Genomic DNA, 21,099 nt, shown 5'->3' on the forward strand with positions numbered 1-21,099 from the left:
CAAGCATTTAGTCTTCAATTTACATACAACAAACCCTGTAATCTGATGGGGGATTTTACACAAGGATGGCTGCATGCAATTACGTGGGCAAAGAAAAAAATCCATCCAAGGATCTGCTCTACAACAATTTCATCTGTTGGTCTCCCATTAAGAGTTCTATTGTTAAATTGCTTATTGATGTGGACTTAAGAGTAGAAAAATCTACAGTATTGTCATACCGGGTTTTCAATGCTGTTTGCATTTTCCTTTCCTTTTTCCTTTTTAATTATAATTTGCATTTGTTAGAAAGGGACAAAGTAAACAGATTGGAATAATTCATTTGAGTTAACACTCATTGACAAGAAAACATTAGGCATTCTCCAGATGAAGCATCAGTCATGAAAGACAGAAGGATAATCCTAACATTACAACTCAAGTAAATTAGTTTTTGGATATATATTCCAGCATTGCATGAAGCTGTACCAATTCTTAATACTGTCATAATAATATGCACTTTTAAATGCTGCCAGAAATCATGATTACAACAGAGAGAGGATTCACTGTTTGTGTTTATTAATGTGGGAACGTTGGAAGAGTATTTGATATTAAATGTCACAGTCTACAGTGATTGAAGCTAAACTGTAAAACAGGTTGGGAAGGTTTGTGCAGATAAATACAAATGGCAAACCACGCTCCACACTGCCATGGTGGAAGTACATTCTGGAATGATGCCTCTGGCTGCACAGAACAAGTGCAGCCTTGTGAACCTGGTGCCACCCCTTTGGAAAGGAGGGGAGAGGAAGTGGAGGGTGCAGGACCAAGGTGAGCATGAGCCTGAAGCACATTTGCCCCTTCTGAGTACAAGGGAGCCATTTGTACCTTGGCTGGCCCACTTTATTTCCCAACTCAGCTGTGTTTGTCCATAGGTGAGCAACTGGGTTGTGTTTTTTCTTAACTTGCTGAGAGTGGATACAAATTCTGCCCCACCACTCTGTGCCAACAGCACCATCACAATTCCTTCTTAAAAGCTTTGACTCAAAAGCTGGCAATATTTCTTTCAAACAGGATGGAGGAAAGCAGGTCAGGGAACTATCTTGCCCTCTCTGTGTGTTAGGGAGACATTACCATACAAGAAACCTTTGCAGTAATATTTGTTTACTTAGCTACATTTTACTTAGTTACATTTCTCTTGAATTAACTGGTGTGCTGTGAATTTCACAGTAGTGTCTTCTGCTGCACAAAGTTTAAGATGCAGGACTCAGGCTGGGAAGGAGGATCTGGAAACTTGTAGGTCTGAAGATATTAAAAAAACAAACAAACAAAAAGTTACAGAGCAGCTGATTTATCTCCTAGTGTCATCGTGAATGCATGAATGTTGTCCCAGTCCACACTAAATTATAATTGAAATGTGATTAAGGATTAATCTCCCTCTAAATACTATGTATATTTATTAAATGGTGAGTAATTTGCAATATTATGACATTTGATAGGTGATGTTTGGATCCAGCTGATACAGTTTCAGCAAAGAGCTGAGAGAAGAGCAAGAGCCCTTCTATTGTCTTGAGCTGGCCTTTTGAGGCAGCAGTGAAAGCAGTAGAGCTGGCAATGCAGTAACCTAATGCAGAACACAGGCTTCTTCTTTTGTTAAACATCTCCTCCTAAAAATGCTGGCAAGTACACATTGTTTCCTTATCGTTTTTTCCTCTTGAGAGATTTCAATTCCATTTACCCCACGGGCCCAAATCCTTCCTGAGCACACGAGTTAGACAGTAAGGAGGATTACCAGAAATAGCTCAGACAATGACCAAAAGCCATCTTCCGTGCCTTTTCTTTCCAGCCAGCCACCCAACTTTCATTATCAAAGGGATGAATACCATATCTGACTGCGTAATCAAAATCCAGTGACCTGTCAGAGCAGGCACTCTCTTGCTGTTTCCCTTTGACTAGGCTTCAGTTCTGGCACCCTTTTAACCCAGATTTCCTGACACATTGTAACTTGTAGACATTTAAGGATACAACCGCTGAGCTAATACGTTTTAGATTGTGCCCTTATAGTATATATGGCATATTTAGTGTCATGATTTCTAGTAAAATTGGAGCACGCTGATGCCAAAGAAATAGCATTTAATTTAAAGAGCACAGCAGAGTGAAAGCATATTGAATAATAGAAATCTCTGCCCAGTTTTTCCAGCAATTTTTCTGCCTGTGATATTTGCCAGCACATTCCTGATGAATGTCTAAGGTAAAAATGACTGCTCATTTGGATCTTGAATGTCATTCAACATATGGAAAATACACTGACTTTTCTTTAAATATAGTCCCACGCAGTCACCATTGAAAAAAAAAACTTTAATTTCTTTTCTTTTCCCCCTCCAAATACATTACTACGCGCTTAGTGGATTAACGCTCAGCAAAGTTCAGAGAAAGTCATACGAGGTGCCAAAAGGGCACATTCTCCTGTTGCAAAGTCTAAACCTAAACTCTGTTCCTTAGAGCCAACTCTAGATTTTGTAAAGAATGAGGGAGAGGTTATTTTTAAGTGCTTTTCCATACAGTATGTTTCCCTTTCTCCCTCTTAACTGAGTCAAAAAAAGCAGCACAGCTCAACACAGACATAATATGGTTTTTGTGGATTGGTAAAGGAAAACAGAAGGGCTCCTTTCACACCTGCAGGATACCTGTGCTACCAAAAGGGGTCCCAGAGCAGGTGCCCTGGTAGGCCCCATATATCTCTATAGTCGATTTCTCTCTGGGCTTAGAAAGCAGGAAAATTTCTATGAGGAGTCCTCTCAAGGTTTTTTCAGAAGGTTACAGTATAGAACTTCTCCATAGTCATCCCAGATTTCTAGATGTTTTAATAAGGATTAGGTACTGAGCTGACTTATTTTAACAATAGATTTTTTTGCTCTTTCAGAGAGGACATCTCAAGAAAAAAATCTGGGATTCCTTTTATATTTTTTGTCCTTCTCTTTCACAGGGTTGTGAAGTTTGTTACCTACCCAACCATTTTTCCCCAAGGAGGATAGAAAGTGATACCATTTGCAGCAGACATTCTGAGGCTTCAGAAATGAGAAATGCTATTTGACCCATTTATTAGCAAAATGTGAAAATTACAGAAGCCTATGAGCGAGGTACCAAACCCAGCAGCAAGCAGCAGACTGTTCCATCTATGGTGTTAGCATTAGACCTAGATCTGTCTAATAACCAATTGTGTCTTGGCATCAGGCCCTGGAGACTTTACTTACTTTTTTTTTAATTTTTGAACTGAATGAAAATTAAAATATTTAGTACTCATAGCTTTCTAATTGGCTGATTCTTTTAGTATTTTCAGATTAGGCTGTGCTTCTTGGCAAGCAGACTTTTATAGACAAGTTCTTCACAGCCAGAGTTGCATCCCTACTTAGTGTGCAGAAGTAATATTTCTTAGACATCTAGTTTATGTGACAGAGAAGAAGCATCATAAGCTAGTGGAAGTTATTAATTTTTAATATTTTATTTCAAATTTTAAGGTGTGCAGTTTCTGGATAATGAAAAATACTTGGAAGCAAGCATTTTGGGGAAAATGTACATGAATCAGAAGGATGCTTATTTTGTATTTTCACTTCCTGTGATCTTCAGAAAATGCTGACTGCAGTCAGCAATGTTGGCAACAGTCCTTTTTCACAGAACCCCTGAAGTATTGCAATACTTCATTGCCCACAACAGCCAGCCAGGCTTTTAATAAATTAGTCCTGAAGGTAGAGATAGATTCTGGAGAGATTCTGAGGTCAGAAGAGACTGCTATAATAATCTAGTTTATTATCTAACTTCCTTTTTAACACCAACTGTAGAATGTCGTTCAATACTTCCTGCATCAAACCCAGTTGGTGACTGAAATCAAGAAAATCTTTCAGAAAGACATACAGTTTATATTTAAGATGATAAGGGGCAGAGACTTTACCACATCCTTTGGCAATGTCCTTAGTTTTTAATTGTTTGTACTGATAAGAATTTATGTTATTGTCAGTCTGAAGTCTGCTAACTTCATCTTGAACGATCTTGGTCTGCCTTTTTGTTTGCTCAGTTAAAGGCAAAATTACATAGAGATAATTTTGCACACTGAACATGACTCAATAAGACCTGGGTTCCAAATTAGAAACATCAGCCTTGAGTCTCAGAAATTCAGATCAGGGAAGAATGAGCACCTAGGTGGTACAAGAGGAGGGAGAAAGAGGAAAGGCAAAGCCCAGAATGACATTACATGCTGAACTTCCACCTGCAAACTGAATGCAGTCAAAAATAGACACCAATTTTGAAAATCTGGCCTGTAAATATCACAACTAAGAAATACACTTTTCAAGATACCGGCTGCTGTCAGGTTAACATTCTCTTGATGCTTCAATATCTTCTTTTTAGTGGTTTTTTTTTTTTTTTTTTTTTTTTTTGATGTTTCTGTAACTAAAACCAGGCTTGTGTATCAAAAAGATGGTTTGCAGGCTGCAAGTCAGTACTGTGACCTAGAGATAATGCTTTTTCTGTTTGGTATAAAATCATGATGCATTGTCTCCTTGAACCTAACATCCTCTCATAAAGGACTTTAATCTTATTTTCCCTGTTGAACACAGGCATTCTCATATTCTTTTGTAGTCAAATCGTAGGAACTGACTAAAGCTGTTTTCAAAGAAAGCAATGTATCTGGTAACTTAAAGTCTAAATTTAATTTGAAAGCCAAATATAAATATTTTGTATTCTAATACTTTTTTTTTTTTTTTTTTTGTACTGAGGACAAAAAGGAGAACAGGAACTTCAGCTTGAAGATTAAAGTCAAGATAAATGCCTAAACCAGAGCCAGTACTCCAAATCAATTTTTTCCTTTTCTTTTCTGCCAAGTTTTTTTCTCTAAACTAAGAAGAATATTTGCCATTGCAGTGATAAAACTGTGAGCAGCAAAGTTCAGTTGCGCCAGGGAGAGAATATGATACTTTACATGAGCATGTCAAGGTAATGTCAATTAAAAAAAAAAAAAAAGAGAAAGGGGAAAAAAAGGCACAGGGTGACTTTTGAAATCTTTCACACAGATCTTATCTATTCATAACCGAAATCAAAGCAACTCTGATTGCTCTATCAAGTGTAATATATAATTAAGGCAATTCAGTCCTAAGGTTTGGGGTTATCACAGTTCTTTTGACTTGAGTCACTGATTGTGTTAGTGAAAGAAGTGGTAGGGAGTTTTTTGACAGAGAGGTTTTCATCATAAAGGAAAAACCCATCTGTCAAAAGGAAAACTTTACAGTGAGGATAAAGCCTACAGAATAATCAATAGCCCAGGACTTACAGCACTTCCAAGAGCGTGGTAGTGCTAGTCCCTGCTCTTGGCTGGAGCAGTGCCTGAGCCCCAGAGCTGCCGTCTGGCCAAGACTGGGCCGGCCACTCTCTCCTCTGACCTCCATTTAAATTGTATTGCAACAAACACCCAGCTTCTGGGCTGCACATTCAGTCCCTCAGCCTCTCTGGCTGGTTTTGGTTTGGCCCTGGTACAGGGGTGAGAAAGGTTTGAAATGTTAAGGAAGCACTCTCTAACACAGCACATGTAAGCTCCGCGATCTCCGTGAACTCGCCTGCCCTGAAGCTTGACCTCTGCAAGTCTCTTTGAATGTTCATTTTCCGAGAGGCCCAGAGCACACGTGAATTCCTGCCTTTCTGTGGCACCCCTGAGACCGGAGGAGCAGGGTTTATGCTCACACTTTCTGTGCTCATTCCCGCCGTCCTGAGCCGGGGTGTGAGCTGCACGCAGATTTTCGTACCCTTTATTGGTGAGGGTGCAGACATTTTGAGGAAAGGATTGTGCTCGCCTGTTACACCTACAGCGTGCTTCAAGCTACGTGTTAGCGCGATCCAGTTAGGCTGAAAGGTGTTAGCGGCTGCCAACAGGGATGTTCTGGCTCCAAAAAAAATAACAATCCTCGTTAAAAATAATGGGCGTGCCAAGCAATCGGCCGGGCTACTCGAACAAAGCAATCAAGGCCCTTTATGAGGTAAAAGCAGCTGGTGGCTGAGGAAATACCAGCGGCACTTGGATGTGGCTTTACGACACAGGAGCTTTGCAGCAAGGAGCCGGTGGAGCTGCTGCTTCCTGCCCTGCTCCCTCCCCGCAGCCCCTTCCCAAGGCTGCTGCCCCTCCGCTGGGAGCCCCGCCGGCCTCGGCAGGGTAAACACAGCAGGTCAGAGAGCCTGGGGGCTCCAGAGCTGTGGCAGCCCCCAAGAACCGCTGACTGAAATAACATCGAATCTGTGGTCTTGTATTACATTGATTTCTTTTTTTTTCTTTTACATTTCTGGTGCTTCAGTATGTTTTTTTTTATTTTTTCATAGAGAATGGAAAGGAATGAAATAATGCGGTTTCTCTGTTATCTTTAGTGTAAGAATTTGGTGCCTCCTTACATATTTTACTAAATGGAGGACTGAGAAAAAGGAAATCATAAATTCCTATCCCAGCCATGCTGCTTGCTAGGAGGTATGTCTATCGTGCTCTTCACCCAGGGTGGGATTTACATTCTCTAACTTGAGTTAGTCAAAAGTGTGTAGGGTAAGTTACTCACATAAATGTATTTCTGAGTCAGCTGAGGGAGAACTGCCTACACAAAGAACTTCTGCCTGCTCTAAAAAAGGGTTGAAAACTGGGTGCTAAGATTGGCCTAGCCTTAAGGAAAGCCTATATGATTGACAGCTTTAGAGTATTGAAGATAAGTGTGATGAATTCCACCCTTTTAATCTCAAAGTCTTGTCCTACTTAAATTTAAACCAAGATTCCTTCATATTTCAGTGGGATGAGGATGTGTCCTTTACATGCCTCTTTCAGCATACTGAAGTCCCTGAGACTCCTGATCCAGATGAATACCCTTCTCTGTGTCCCATGTTACACTAGCAAGGGCTACACTGGTAGTGCTAAGTGGGAGAAAAAAACAAGTCTCCTTGCTTTTTGGTAAATTCCTGATCTTTACCTACATCACAACTCGTACTTTGGAAATGTAATTAATGTTTGTTAAATGCTTCCTAGGTGGAAGATATGAAAATCTCCCTGTTTATTAATAACAAATGCTTAATAAGTGAATATTGAAAGCTTGCTCCTAATCATATCTCCTACTGATGTATTATGGAGGAGATAGAAAACCAACATAAATAATTACCAGCCTGACAAACCATGCAGCCCCAGTCAGAGAAATTGCACAATTCCAGCAGGAAATCATGTTAAAAAAAGAAAAATCAAACAAAGTCTTTAATTCCAAAAAGTGATATTGAAATGCTCACCATCTGCTTTAACCTTCCAACAGTGAGGAGATTTAGTGTCTGCAAATCTCTCCTTATCTCATCTCATTGTGCCCTGTAAATGGAAAACCTATTTGCATCTAATAGAACAAGACATGCCAATAGAAATCTCATATCTATTGGCAAGTTGTGTAATTCTTTATAGCTATATAGTAGATCCAGATGCTTTGGAAAGGGATATCTTCCTTCAGGAGTACTGCTGGAGGAAGCCTGGATTGATTCTCTTTGCAATTATAGATCGGACCATGCTAATCACTAAAGACAGGGAAACATTTTAATTCTGCATTGTGTAGGCTCATTCTTGCCTTTAAAAGCAAACAAACAAAAATTCATCTATTTTTCTTGTCTATATAATTTTAGGTGGATCATTAAAAAAAAAGTATTCAATGGGCTATTAAGGAAGCTAGAAATATGTCCTGCAGACATTCCCAGTCTTCACACAAGTCATTCAACAATTAAAATTATTCAAGGAAGATCCAGCTCAAAATTCCAATAAATAACTGCAGATCAAGGCACTGATTGTCAGACTGATTGTTAGACTCTTCCCCCAGTCCTCACTAATAAAACTTTGGCTACCTAGGTTAATCAACTGGGTGGCTGCTCCTCCGGAGCAGACCAAGAGAGTTGCCAGGTCACTGGTGGCTGTTGCTCCACTGCATACACAAAGTTGCCTTTGTGTTTGGAGCCTGTGACTAGACTCAAGTCAGACTAATTTGTCTTAATTCAGTTCAGTTAGAGAGGGGCAGGTTGTAGATAGGCTTATATTTAACATTCAGCAAATCAATTTATCATGAGCTTGTGGCTTTACAGGCACATCTTAAACTGACATAAGTAGATGGCCCATGCTGTGGCTTCTTCTGGCACACACAGATCCAATTCAGCATAATAGCATCATGTCTCATTTAAAGATATTTGTCATAATGTCTTAAGTGGTAATTGTAATATTTAGCAGTCTTTTATCCTAGATCTGTAGATTGCAGTAGACAAATTGAAGAGGGTTTGTCATCAAGATGCTTGGGGAACTGATGTTTAATCTTATCTCAACAGAAATACTTAAGGAAACCAGAAGGTTTGGGGACATTTCCTACCTGTTCCATCCTCATTTTATTCTATTTCACTGACGACTCATTCCATTTATTTGAATGCACTCATTGATGGCAATGAGCTTAGTGCACACAACTTCTTTAACTTTGCCCAATGCTTCTCCTTTTCAGTGGTGTAATTAACATAACATGTTTAAAAGCTATCAACTGGTAGCTGACTCTTCCAAGTTATTTACCTTGGAGTATGCCCCTGGCACAGGGCGGTTTTGCTCTAACTTGCGGCCTCTGTAGAAAAAGAAAGCCCCAGCTGAGGATAGCATTCCCAGCCTCAAGAGAATGTAACTATGGAAAAAATGATAGGAGGAAAAAAAAACCCAGGGAGTGTTACCTTCTTTACTTAGACTGTCTGAGAAAATATAAGTATCACTGCTTTAAGTCTTGCCTGGGTAGCATGAAATATGAGGTCTTTCCCTTAGATAAGTTACATATACACAAACAAGTAACAGTGTTATAGAATTTTCTGTAGGCAACTTTCTTATTTTGAGAAACCTTGAGTTCTGCTGTGTCTTTTAGAAAGTGACAGTTGGCTATAGGGAAAATACTGAATTCTACAAATAATCACAGAGTGTGCTAGATACAGTTTATTGGCTTGATCTTTCATATTTAATTGATGTTTGCTATGAAAATAAAGTTCAGCCAAGCAGAAGAGGAAAAAAGTATGTTGTGCCACATTAATTTTAGTTGTACAAGCACATAAATGGCCATGTGATCATTCCATAGGTTAATTTCATACCCCTGAGAAAGGCTCAGTCTGACTTTTTTTCCTTGTTAAAATTTCACATTAATAAATAAAATTGAATGTTCATGCTTTGCTGGACAGTCCAAACTCAGTGATAAGAAGCTTGTCTTGACCACTCTGCCTTCATTTTCCCCATGGCACCTTCTAGGTAAGGTGAAACACTGTGCCTCTGTGGCTTGAACCCCATGTTTTCTAAAATATGATAGAGAGGAATGCTTTTCAAATGGAAAGATGATTTTGCTGCTGTGTTCCAGAAAAAAAAAATTGCAAACAGCAGCACAGAATCACAAAAGAACAGGGGCAACATCATTTGACACAAATGGAAATCTTTCCGCTCACATCAATAGGCTTTAATCAGACCAGTATTTCCTTATTGCCTAGTTTGTTTAGAAACATCCTTTAGACTTAGAGTGAGAACTAAACCCTTCTCTCCCTCCCCCTCCATATTTATGATCCAGGCTTTTGTAATAGTAGCATTTTCCTGCAATGCCTGCAGAATACCAATGAAATATTTCTTCCCATAGTGACACATACAGCCATCCTCGAGTGGGAGGCACACTATTTACAATATCCTACTAGGCTCCTTCTTTAGCTTCCTTCATCTGTGTCTCCTGGCTTATTACCAAATGCTGTGAGAGCACATGGAACACCTACACCTCACTAGAAAGACAAACTGAATGGCTTAAAACACACAGCCTTTCAATGACTGACTCACAAATTATCACTTGGTGAACAGGGACTTTATTGCACCTACACTCTTGTGCCAAATTCCAGCCAACAAAGTGACACGGTAGATAAGTTTAGATGAAGGTGTTTACTGGTGGATAAGACAATAAAAACCTCATGGCTCAAATGTTTTGAACTCCTGGACTTTTTCCCAGCTTCATTTTCTCTTTAAAAACGCAGCATGGCAGAATTATCCAGCAGCCAACCCGGATGTATATGGATGTTCTGTACATGGGATTCTGTAATGCATGTTTGTTTTTAAGCATTGCTGAGGGTGTTACTCTGGTAGCAGTCAGGGTTTCTGGAAATAATCAGTGAATCCCAAGTCAGAACAAAGGTGCTAATGTGGTACCAAGTTCCTGAGTAAATAAACAATTGCTAAACAAAATCTTTTCAACAGCATTGCATGTCTGTGTCAACATTGTGTTTCCTCCTTGAGTCATCTGGTCAGCAGCACTCCAGCTACATGGGAGAGGTCACCCACTTCCTACAGCTGGAGTTTTGTGTCAGAATATACCACTCAGGATTTCCTGTGAGCCACAGGAGTTGCATTTTTTGGCAGGATTACAGAAAAAAGTCAGGTTAGAAAATCCTGATGGGCATATTTGAGGGGAAGAAAAGACATGAAACAAATGCTGTTTGTGCCAGCCTCAGTGTCCATTAGCTAGTCAGACATAGGAACATATTTGATCTTTATCGCCCAAACATAGAGATACAGAATTTTAATACATTGATGCCTCAGATATTTCTTATTCTGCAGATTTATATGAAATTATTATTAAATGGGGGGGGAAGAAGATATCCACACAAGCATTTATTTGTTTATTTCTAATATCTAGCACTTCAGTAAAAACTACAGATCTTTTTTGTGTTCATAACTGGATCCAGAAACAGGAGTTAACTACTTTTTAGCTCAGATGTAGTGGAGTAGCCATTCTCTTGAGATGTTTTTTATTAAATGCAGGAAATCTTACAGAACTCCTTGATTTCATATGATTGCTGCTAATTAAGAGATGTAGAAAGCATATGATCAGTTCATCTGATAGGATTTTTGCCAAGGCAGTTTGAAAGAGCTTGCAAAAATTTTGCAATCTGTATGTTGGTCCTGATTCAGCTTGAACCTGAACTCCAGGGTCTGCTTTTGAATGTCCTCTCAATTCATTATCTCCTCCTATCTCTTATTAAGATGCTTTCCTGAGTCCAAGTGGAGATGTTCAGCCTTCTTCTAATAGAAATACAGTAAATCTCTCCTCTGTCATCATCATGCAAGAGTCTCAAAAGAATCACTATACAAATTCCAAACGAATAACTTGTTATTTTTCACTGATATAACACATAGGTGGATAACGTTCCATCACCAGTGACTATAATCACCTTCAGCCCCAATTCAGCATCCCAGGTTCTGGCTTGATTAAGTATTTGTCACTTCTATTTCATCCTCTCCTGACAGAGATAACTTTCTTATAAGTCAAACTGTCATACTCTGGAGTTCAGGAAGGACATGAAAATGTCAAGTAATAATCCCTCCTCAATCTTGTGACTAGGTAACATTGCTAATATGCAGAACCATTAGAATGTTGGCATGAATTTAGCTTAATCATTTGCAGCACTTCAAGCTTTATTAAGATACCTTAAGGCTGATCTGGATAAGCTTCTCCCATCTTTACATGGTTTGCTCTGCTTTCAGTACTTAACAAAAGGCACGTTTAATCTTGCAAATTCTCCTGAACCTTTGTAACTTTATTTTAAATGAATTTCACCAGTCATTTGAGCACTTCAAAAAAGCAAATATATTTTTTTTTCCCAAGGAAATAACCTATTTAAAAGCAACCTGTCTCAAAACAGTGTGTCTATGAGGTTAATGCCATCTCTGGGTATTGGAGACTGTCATGCTAACATCATTAAACATGCAAAAAATCAGAAAAACTGCCACATTAAACAGATATTCAAAAGCTAAATAATAGTTGAACAAACTGATCAGGCATTAGTAATAAATAGTTTTATGTTCTCTCATTTCCATCTCTCTTTGTCTTTAGAAGGATAATATCTGGTACCTCATTCTCTCTCACCAAGTTGAAACATCAAGAAGAACATTCACCCCAAGAGTTAAAACTTTAGAGAAAGGGAAGAAGCATTATCTTTTCAACATGTTTATGGAACGTGTTAAACATTCAGCATGTCTAAAGAAAATTATCTTTGACATATTTGTACTGTGAAGGGACTAAGTATAAGGTTTCCAAAGCCTTTGTGCTCTTGAAGGTGAAATTCAGATTCTGTCTAGATCTTCTATTTCGACGACCCCATCTTTTTACTCTTTACTTTTTACTGATGGGATTATTGGTGTACTATACCCATCCACCCACCCAGCTATCTCCTCTGATTTCTTTTATCCTTTGAATCATTGTTTTTTGTTTTAGAGCATAACTCAGTAGCAATATTCAGCACTAGTTCACTTTCTTGTTGCTTAAATGTACTTGCTTGAAATGCGTGACACCTGCCATACCCGTACCTTCAATAATGGTGACTAAACACAGCCAAAGGGCAGTTTTGTGGCTGATGAGTCAATTTATCTGCAGGAGTAAATGACATACCCTTGTTCATGAGTAAGTCTTTGTAAATAGTCAGTGAGCACTTCAGAGGTGAAGAAATTTTTTGGTTCGAAGACTGCAATTTTGTGTACAGTATCCAGCTCCTCTATGATGTGGCTGCAAACACTGTGTAGTTTTTGTGCTTATTTGTCGGAACTCAGAATGTCCCACAGACATTCTCGGATGTTCCAGACCCAGGTCAAAAGCACCTGAGACCCTGGCATGCAGCCAAAGAGACATGTGGGGTTTTGATCTTAGCCCGTGGAACAAATTACTAACTCTGTATGAAGAATTACAAGCCAAACACACAGAAGTTTAGATAGCATAGTAAAAGTAATCACGAAGTGAAAGGAAGGATTTTTGAGTGCTGTACAGGGGGGTTTTAAGCCTTGTATGCAGGGGTCCAAGTTTTGTACATGAGGGTCAGGGGATCTAAGATGGAGGGACTTGGGTGTGCCCTGTCCTCTTTCTTTCTCCTTCCTAGCCTCCATGTCTTTGGTGATGTTGGCACTCACAGATTGGTTTAGTGTAGAAAGTCACTGTTTAATATAGATAGTAGGCATTAGGGAAAAAGTGTAAACATGTAACACGTAATGTATGATATAAAAGATGGCACCAGCCCCTGGGAGGGCAGTGTGCCTTTGTCTGACCTGCTGAACGGGCCACAGCAGTTCAGGAAAAGATAACCAACAAGAAACTACCTTGAGACCGGACAACAGAGGATTACTGAGTCTTTCTTCGAAGGCATGGGAGGAGAGACTTTTCCATCTTTCGGGATCTTAATTGTTAAAATTAAAAAGTTAGGAATCATTATAAGAGATTTATTTATTTGGTGTTTCAAGTGCATCTTTCTCCTTGCAAGAACATATTTTTTTCGTCTTCTTACTTGCTTCACAAAGCCATTAGAATTTACTGATTAAAAACAATTCAGTAAAGATTAAGTATCTGGAACTCATAAAGCATCTGGTTACAAGGAATCAAATTTAATATCACTGAGATTAAAAGTTTACCAGGAATTGATTCTACATATTTCTGCTCTGACTTTGTAAAAGAAAGAATCTGAAAGGCCAATTTTTCAACTGATATGCCTTGTTATTCCTTCATAGAAGAAAGTGGAGATGCATTCCAATGAACACCAGCTGAATACCTGGCTTCCAGATCATCAAAACTAGTGTGTATTATCCCCATGTGTTTATTGGTCACACACTTTCCACTAGTATGTGCTGATGTGAATACATTAAATATTCTTTTGGGAAATTAATTATTCTTATTATTGGGAGACATTAATCCTTACAATATAAGCTATTTTCTTGATGGAAGTTGTCATGGTTTAATCACAGCCAGCAACTAAGTACCCTGTTCCCCTGCCCCCAAGGGATGGGGAGGAGAATTAGAAAAAAGGTAAAAACCATGGGTCGAGATAAGAACAGTTTAATAATTGAAATGTAATATTAATGATGATAAAATCGTAATGTAATGAAAAGGGATTCAGTGAAGAGGAGGTGGGAGAAAAGAAAGAGAGAGAGGAGGAGGGAGATAAAACCCAAGGAAGACAAGTGAGGCACAGTTCTTCACTGCCTGCTGATTGATGCCCAGATGGTTCTTGAGCAGCAATTGGCATCTCCTTGCCAACTTCCCATAGTTTATATACAGAGTATGACCTTCTGTGGTATGGAATGGCCTTTTGGATAGTTTGGGTCAGCTTTCCTGGCTATGGAGTTCCAGCTTCTTGTGCACCTCTTTGCTGGCAGAGCATGAGACACTAAAAAGTCCTTGATGTAGTGCAAGCACTGCTCGACAGTAGCTAAACCATCAGAGGTTATCAACATTATTCTCATATTAAATCCAAAAAATGCAGCATTGCACCAGGAAGTTAACTCTATCCCAGCTAAATACAAGTCAGAGGTACTGTAAAAAAAAAAAAAAAAAGCAAGCATTTGGGAAGTGAAAGGGATAAGAATCTAATGCAGTGTGCTCCAGATTTTCTCCAGGTGGGAAGTAAACTTATTGGATTAGTATATTTGTCCTAATGGGGGTGATGGGTGTTTTATGTATTAGTTTTCAGGTGTGTGTTTGAAAGGAAAGTTGCCTGAAATGACAGTACCAGAAATCTGCATGTGCATTATCATATTCAATATGAGAATAGAAGTAGGTGAATCCTCAATGGTTAATGACCTTGGAAGACTCTGAGTATGAGATTGAAACACATTAAAAACCTTGGTGGCCTCCATAAAGGGAAATAAATGACAAGTGAGAAGAGAAATGGAAAATAAAATGTGTGTGTTTGCTTTGGCTGGCCTCCCTTTTTTTTTTTTTTTTAATTGCATTTTTATTTTGCACAGATAACCAAATATATTTAATTGCACAGATAACCAAAAGAAGCTTACAGCAGACTTTATGAGAAAAGGAACTTGGCTTGACTTTTCTTTAATTCCAGCAACTTTACAAAAGTAGACTTCAATATCAGAGACTGATATGATGAGTGAATCTCAAATAGCACAAAGACATTTGCTTATTGCTCCCCATGGGGAACTGATTTGTGATTTGTTTTATTATTTTATTTTTTTTAATCTTCATGTTGTAATTATGTTGGTTCCTGGACATCATCTCAGGGGTGAGCTGTATTACAGTGAGAACCCTGGACAGTTTCAAGAGAGTGCTGGGTAAACTGATAATTCAACAATTCCCTGTTGTTTCTTCCTACAACTGACATATTTTAAGAGCAAGAAGAAAAAATGTCTTTAAACTATTTGTTGTGTCCTGGTAAGCAGTGTGAACCATTGTCACGTATGTGCAGTGCTTGGATGGTTCAGTCACCTTTATTCCTTTCTCCCACACCAGAAAAAAATTGTTTACATATTTAACAGGTTAAGAATGATGAAATTCACATGGGAAACATTTCTACAGGAAATGTTCTCACTAAACTCAAGTTATACACGATACCACTCTTTCTTGTGTGTTTTGGGTTTTGCTCTCTAAAAGAGGAGTTTGCAAAAGGTCACCAAAACCCATGAGCCAATGTATTGCCCAAACTAAAACTTCCTGGACTATTCTGATGTTCTTCCTGCCCCTTTCTAAAATGTTGGTGTGCAAGAGCAGAATGCTTTTTCACTCTGAGAGAGTTAAATCCAACATAAAAATTCCTAGCTGTTTATAGGAGGTTTATTCTGCAGTAAATGTCCCTCTTCATGTAGCTCTATTAATTAATTTGGCAGACTTCAAAAGAATAAAAAACCTAATAAATAATTGTCCTAGAGACTAAAACATTTAATTCAAAAGTCATATGACAATTGCCAGGGACTGTGTTTGTAGACACAGTGAAATAAGAATTCCTTTAGGAAAAAAATGAGATTTTAATTATTGACTTCTAGCGAGACATGATTAACAAGGGATTCTCATCCTCACTTACCAAATCCCAAGTGTCTGCTCTTGCATCTACTGTTTCTTAAGTAAAATCCCCAAACTTCCTTCCAGTTCTCAGAGCAGCCTCATTAAATCAACTGTAGTTAAACCTCCAGTAGATTAGAACTGGTTAGGGGAATGCAGATGTAACACTTGATTACCTTTCTAAAGCTGATGACATGAATTGATTTTTAGAGATTGGTCAGCCCCACCACTGCCAGCTCCTCCCCACCCCCAGGTTTCCCAAGAACAGGAGTTAACCCCTGCATTTAACAGGCTTGCAGTAAACAAGTTTCTCTGCTCACAGGTGATAGCTGGAGTTTTTCTCAGAACAAGAAAGCCCCACAAGTTCTGGGATCCATTGATGCTGTATGGTCTGTATTATCTTTAGAAAAGACACACTACCAGGGAAAAATACTGTATATCATCTCAGCAGGAGACTTGGAGCTGTTTAGCACTATATAATTGGATCTAGGACTAATCCTTAATTTGAAGAGGCCAAGAGGAGTTACACCACTGCTATTTCCAGCACATTAATGATAGACAAAATGCTTAAACACACTGTCTAACACTTGATTGTAAAGGATTAAATACATTTCAGAGTCAAGTTTTGGTTCTATAATATGCCTTTGGATAATTCTTGTTTTCTTTGGTCAATATGCATATGATTTCTATAATTTGAAGCATGCAGTAATTTAGCAAGAGTAACAAACAACAAATGCATTCAAAAATAATCATTTTACTCAGTTATGAGGTGCCTTAGATCAATTTTTTAATAGTGTGCCTTTATTATGTAACAGATAAACAAAAGGAATATTAAATAAAGGAACTGTCTGCTGCTTTATTACAAGGTAAAACTTCATCCACTTTGAAGAATTCACTGTTGGTATTGCATTGCTTGGATTGGCTGTTTGTCTAGCCATTGTGGAATATTATTGTAAAGTAAGTTAGAGGGAAGAGAGCACTATTCCTCTGTACTTTATTCGCTGTGGGATTAATTATCAGGCTGATTTTAATATTTGGTCACTAACAAGGCCTTACATAGTTTAATTTGTCTTTTCAACATGGTTTTTTGATTGCTTATTCACAGGTTGGGTTTTGGTTTTTTTATTTATTTTGGTCATCTTCCAAGCTTTTTCATTTGTCTCATATGCAGGCTACAAATGTTTTATATGGCTCATATGCATTCACACAGTAGGTGCCCAAGGCAATGAAGTTTCACTACAAATGTAATAATTTCTGAACCAACTATACAATTCCTATGTTCAAGTTATAGTTGCAAAATCTTTTGGGTAGGTTATTTCATTTTAAAAGCTTCATATGTTTACTTGAATTATCTGCTTAATAAAGGATGCATTTAATGAATTCTTTTCTCTCCTAAGCACACTTCATGCTAAGGAAATTCTCAAATTACATTAAGACAGGAATTTTCTTCATCCACTCTCAAAATCCAGTGTTGAAAGAGAATAATAATTTTTCAGCTTTGGCCAAGAAAGTCTGGAAACATATGTTTCCCTAATAGAAAGTGTAATGGCCTTTGTTGTCTGTGAATTGCAAACACAATTCCATTTTATAGAAGCTCCTGCCTATGAAACATCATGTGCTAGGCTTCCTAAAGCACAATTTTTCTGACTTGGAAGCATAAGAGTAGGGTTAGTAGTCTCTTGCCAGTTTTGAACCTATAGTTCAAGGCAGTCTAGGTTTTTCAGACTTAACTTGTAGCACTAGAACAGCTCCTCCACTTTTTGAAGTGCCAGCTTAATGAATCATTCCCCACAAAATAGTTGCTTCTGACATTTCAGCCAAAGCCCCGCTGCTCTTGCAGGAGCCTATATGCTTTTATCTTGCACATTGGTCTGAGCTGCAAAAATGTTCCAGTTTGTCACATAGTGTTCTGTACTGTCACTTAGAAATATGCTTGTGCTTGCTGAGTGAATATTGATAAGATACCTTGAGACTGTGATAAAAATGGGGCAAAGAGGAGATATCTTTCAAATTTGATAAATAAAGTCTTTAAAATAGTGATAAAAGACTTCTGAGAGACCATTATTGAGAATGAATTCTCAGAGGTGTACGTGAAGTTGGGGGCTTATTGTTTGGTCATGCTCTTTCAAAGGTTTAGAGCTTTTACTCTGTGTTCTAAGAAAAAGCTCTTTGAAGGTCATGTTTGAATTCAGAGCTGTACTTATTGTCTGTTTTTCCATGCTATCTACATTACTGTTGCATATCGCATTTGGGAGCCCAATAGCTCCTGAAGGTAATATTTTCTAATTCCACTTATCCTACCCTCTGGTGTAGCATTTGTCAGTGCAGGTTTGTGTCTGCAGGTGTTGATAAGGTAGAAAAAGCTACCTGACTAACATTATTATATTGCTTATTTTTCCTAGGTAGTTTGAAATGATTATCACTGCTGGACTATAGTCATGTGCTAAGAGATAGCCTGCCCTCCTTCTGCTATACCACCCTCAGCACTTTAAAGCAGAGGCAGCTGTGCAGATTACCTGGCTGTGAAAAATGTTACAGTAACAGAGAGTGGGAAGGAGGGAAGAGACTGGGAAGAACAGAGATGGGGGAGGATCTGCTTTTCACTGCAGGTGTTATTCTTGTACTGAAGGCTGTGGCTCCTTGTTCAGGTGTCTTAGTGGGCAATTAATCTCTTGCTGTTAGAGAGTAGCACTGAACATAACCACTAAACTACTGATGGTAATGGAGGTCATAGAAAAAGAAGGGAGCACTAAAAGTCAGCCATAAACCCCTCTGCAGCTGATTTTACTGTGAGATGTTGGATTCTGCACCTGCCATCCTCAGCAAGTGAAACATGTGGGTCCCCCAGCCCTGACATGTACCCTGAGAGTGGCACATCTGGGCTTGACAAGGGAGTCACTCCTGTAGGACCAGATGAAAGGGATGCCTGGCCTCATGCCTCTGCAACACTTGAGCCTGAAAATTAATCTTGTTCCATTAATATTTTTCTTTGCCTGTAGGGGAAAAAAAAAAGTGCCCCACTGACTAGAAACAACCACACTTTGTTTGCCACATGATCTTAAACCCAGTACTTCTATGAGAGGGTAAAAAACTTACCTGTGTGCTTGAATCATAATAAAACAGGAGACATGCTCAGGAGCCTTTCTCAGCTGTACAGACAGCTCAGCTCCACCGCCTCTGCTGCAGCTCCCTGTGCCTTCCTCAGCACAGCATCAGACTAGCTGTAGGCATAAATACAATTTGGCATGTTCGACCAGACCTGCCTTTCAACACCTCCCATGTGACAAAACAATGCCTCTTTTTGTTTCTGTAATAGGAACAAGCACTCTAAAACATGTTTAGCTCTAATGGAGATAGTTACCCAAGTCTCTCAAAACCCCTTTTTCCCCAGGCTCAGTAATAACAGCGCTGGCATCAAAACATAGGTGATAAGCTCCTTGGAGAAAGGGCATGTTCCTACATCACAGAAGAAAAGTTTGTATAACTTCAGCATCTTTTGCCCTCCTATTTGTGTGTTGTCTTTTCATCTTTCCACTGTCTTAGCTTCAGGAGCTGATCATACATTTACTGTGCATACCATCATGATGACCAGTGTAGAAGTGCACAGGTTGGTGATTAGCCCAGCCTCATGGGTTGTCTGCATATTCCATGAGAACCCAGTATTTCAGTCAGCCATGTGATTGTGAACAGGTTTCTTACTCCAAATGTTTCTAACAAAGATATCTAAAATGTTATCATTAGGCACATGCAAAATATGTGTTTGCAAGCACAAATAAATTGATGACAATTTTAGCAGCCAATTTATATATGTTGGGCTAATCTTTTCTGCCTTAGTAACTGTAAGAGGATAAAAATAGATTAATCATAATTCTGGTTTTACCAGGAGCCTATGAAGATTCATTAGATAATGTGTGAAAGTAAAAGAGAACTGTTTTCTGTGACTGTCTCACTCTAGTTTTGGAGAATGAACTAGTGAGCTTATTCTCAAATCCTCCGTACAGTTTGGGAATTATTATTCCCATTCACATGTCTAAATTCCAATTAAATCGAGATTTAATCACACTTGATTGGCTCAGTGCTAAGCAAAGGCATCCAGTGTGTTATCAGACAGTGCTATAGATGTGGCACCTGTGATCTGATAACCTTTCAGAGCAGCCTCCCAGAGTGGGCACCCACCGAAGGTGCTAGACAAATCTGTGAGAGCAGTTTAGCTGAAATACTAAGGGAAAATTCAAACTTTTCTCTAACATTCGGCAGAAAGCCTGAAAGTGCCTAGCCTACTAAAGCTGCATACTTTGGAGCCAGAAAAGATTCCTCAGGCACCATGGCAGAGGTTCTGCACCTGGTCAGAAGCCCTGGCAGGAGAGCTGAGGCACTGTGCCTAAGCAACCATGCAATGTGATAAGAATGACCTTAAAAACCAGTCATGCTGGGCTTGTATTGCACTCTTTTGAATAATTATGTAGTTTCTCAGAACAGTTTGAGTGGTTTGCTCTCCCAAGCATGACAGTTTGTTTCCACAATGTCCATGGTGCAAAATAAAATCAAGCCATGAGCCATAGGCTAGACAGTCTTGGTACATAGATGAGAAGCTGACACCTTGCCTTCTTGCAACTTAAAAAAAAAACCTAAGCACAATACAAGCACAGTGTTTTTAATCTCTTAAGGATATGGATATGGCTGGGAACTCTTCTTGGCTTTAGGTTTCTTACTTGACACCCCCCTACAGCCAGGACAAGTCTCCCTGGCTGCTTGTGGGGACAGATGGTTCTTTGAATATACATCTTATTTCTGGAGAGGTCACATGAGAAAATTAGACTTATTCTAACTGTGGAATTTATCTCACCATTTTTATATTCCTTGTGAAACAAGATCTTTTCACCACCCTACCTGTCCTGGGATTCATTGCTTGGAGAGGGAGTTATGCATATGGGTCTAAGCCTCTCAAGGTTATATCAGAAGTACATGGCAGGAACTGAAGCTACATCTGGTGAGCTTTGGTCCTGGCCTATGGATCCAGCAACCCACAGATTTGCTATTTAACTTTGGCTATGGATACAACCTCCTGGGTTTTTTCAGCAAGGACACTTTTTTATGATAGCAGCTGAAATTGTAATTATTAGTTCTGAGCTAAAATGGGCAGGGGAGAAGGAAATGCTGAGTTTTTTTATTACCCACAGTATTTATTGTCCAATATTGCTTCTCAGGTAATTCATGGTGAGCATTTTTTTTTTCATTTTGCTTTTTAAAATGCCCTCTTTGCTTGTAGCAT

The 21,099-nt window shown here is 38.9% G+C and overlaps 1 long non-coding RNA gene across 1 annotated transcript; it reads right to left on the reverse strand.

Moving 5' to 3' along the window:
• Window positions 1–1,117: 1,117 nt before the first annotated feature.
• On the reverse strand, window positions 1,118–19,024 carry LOC119697772. Its single transcript, XR_005255934.1, has 2 exons — window positions 18,924–19,024; window positions 1,118–1,272 (listed from the first exon to the last, which is right to left on the reverse strand). It is a non-coding gene; the product is annotated as an uncharacterized LOC119697772 (long non-coding RNA).
• Between the last annotated feature and the right edge of the window lie 2,075 nt (window positions 19,025–21,099).

The sequence above is a fragment of the Motacilla alba genome, chromosome 2, assembly GCF_015832195.1.
Source record: "Motacilla alba alba isolate MOTALB_02 chromosome 2, Motacilla_alba_V1.0_pri, whole genome shotgun sequence".
NCBI lineage: Eukaryota > Metazoa > Chordata > Aves > Passeriformes > Motacillidae > Motacilla > Motacilla alba.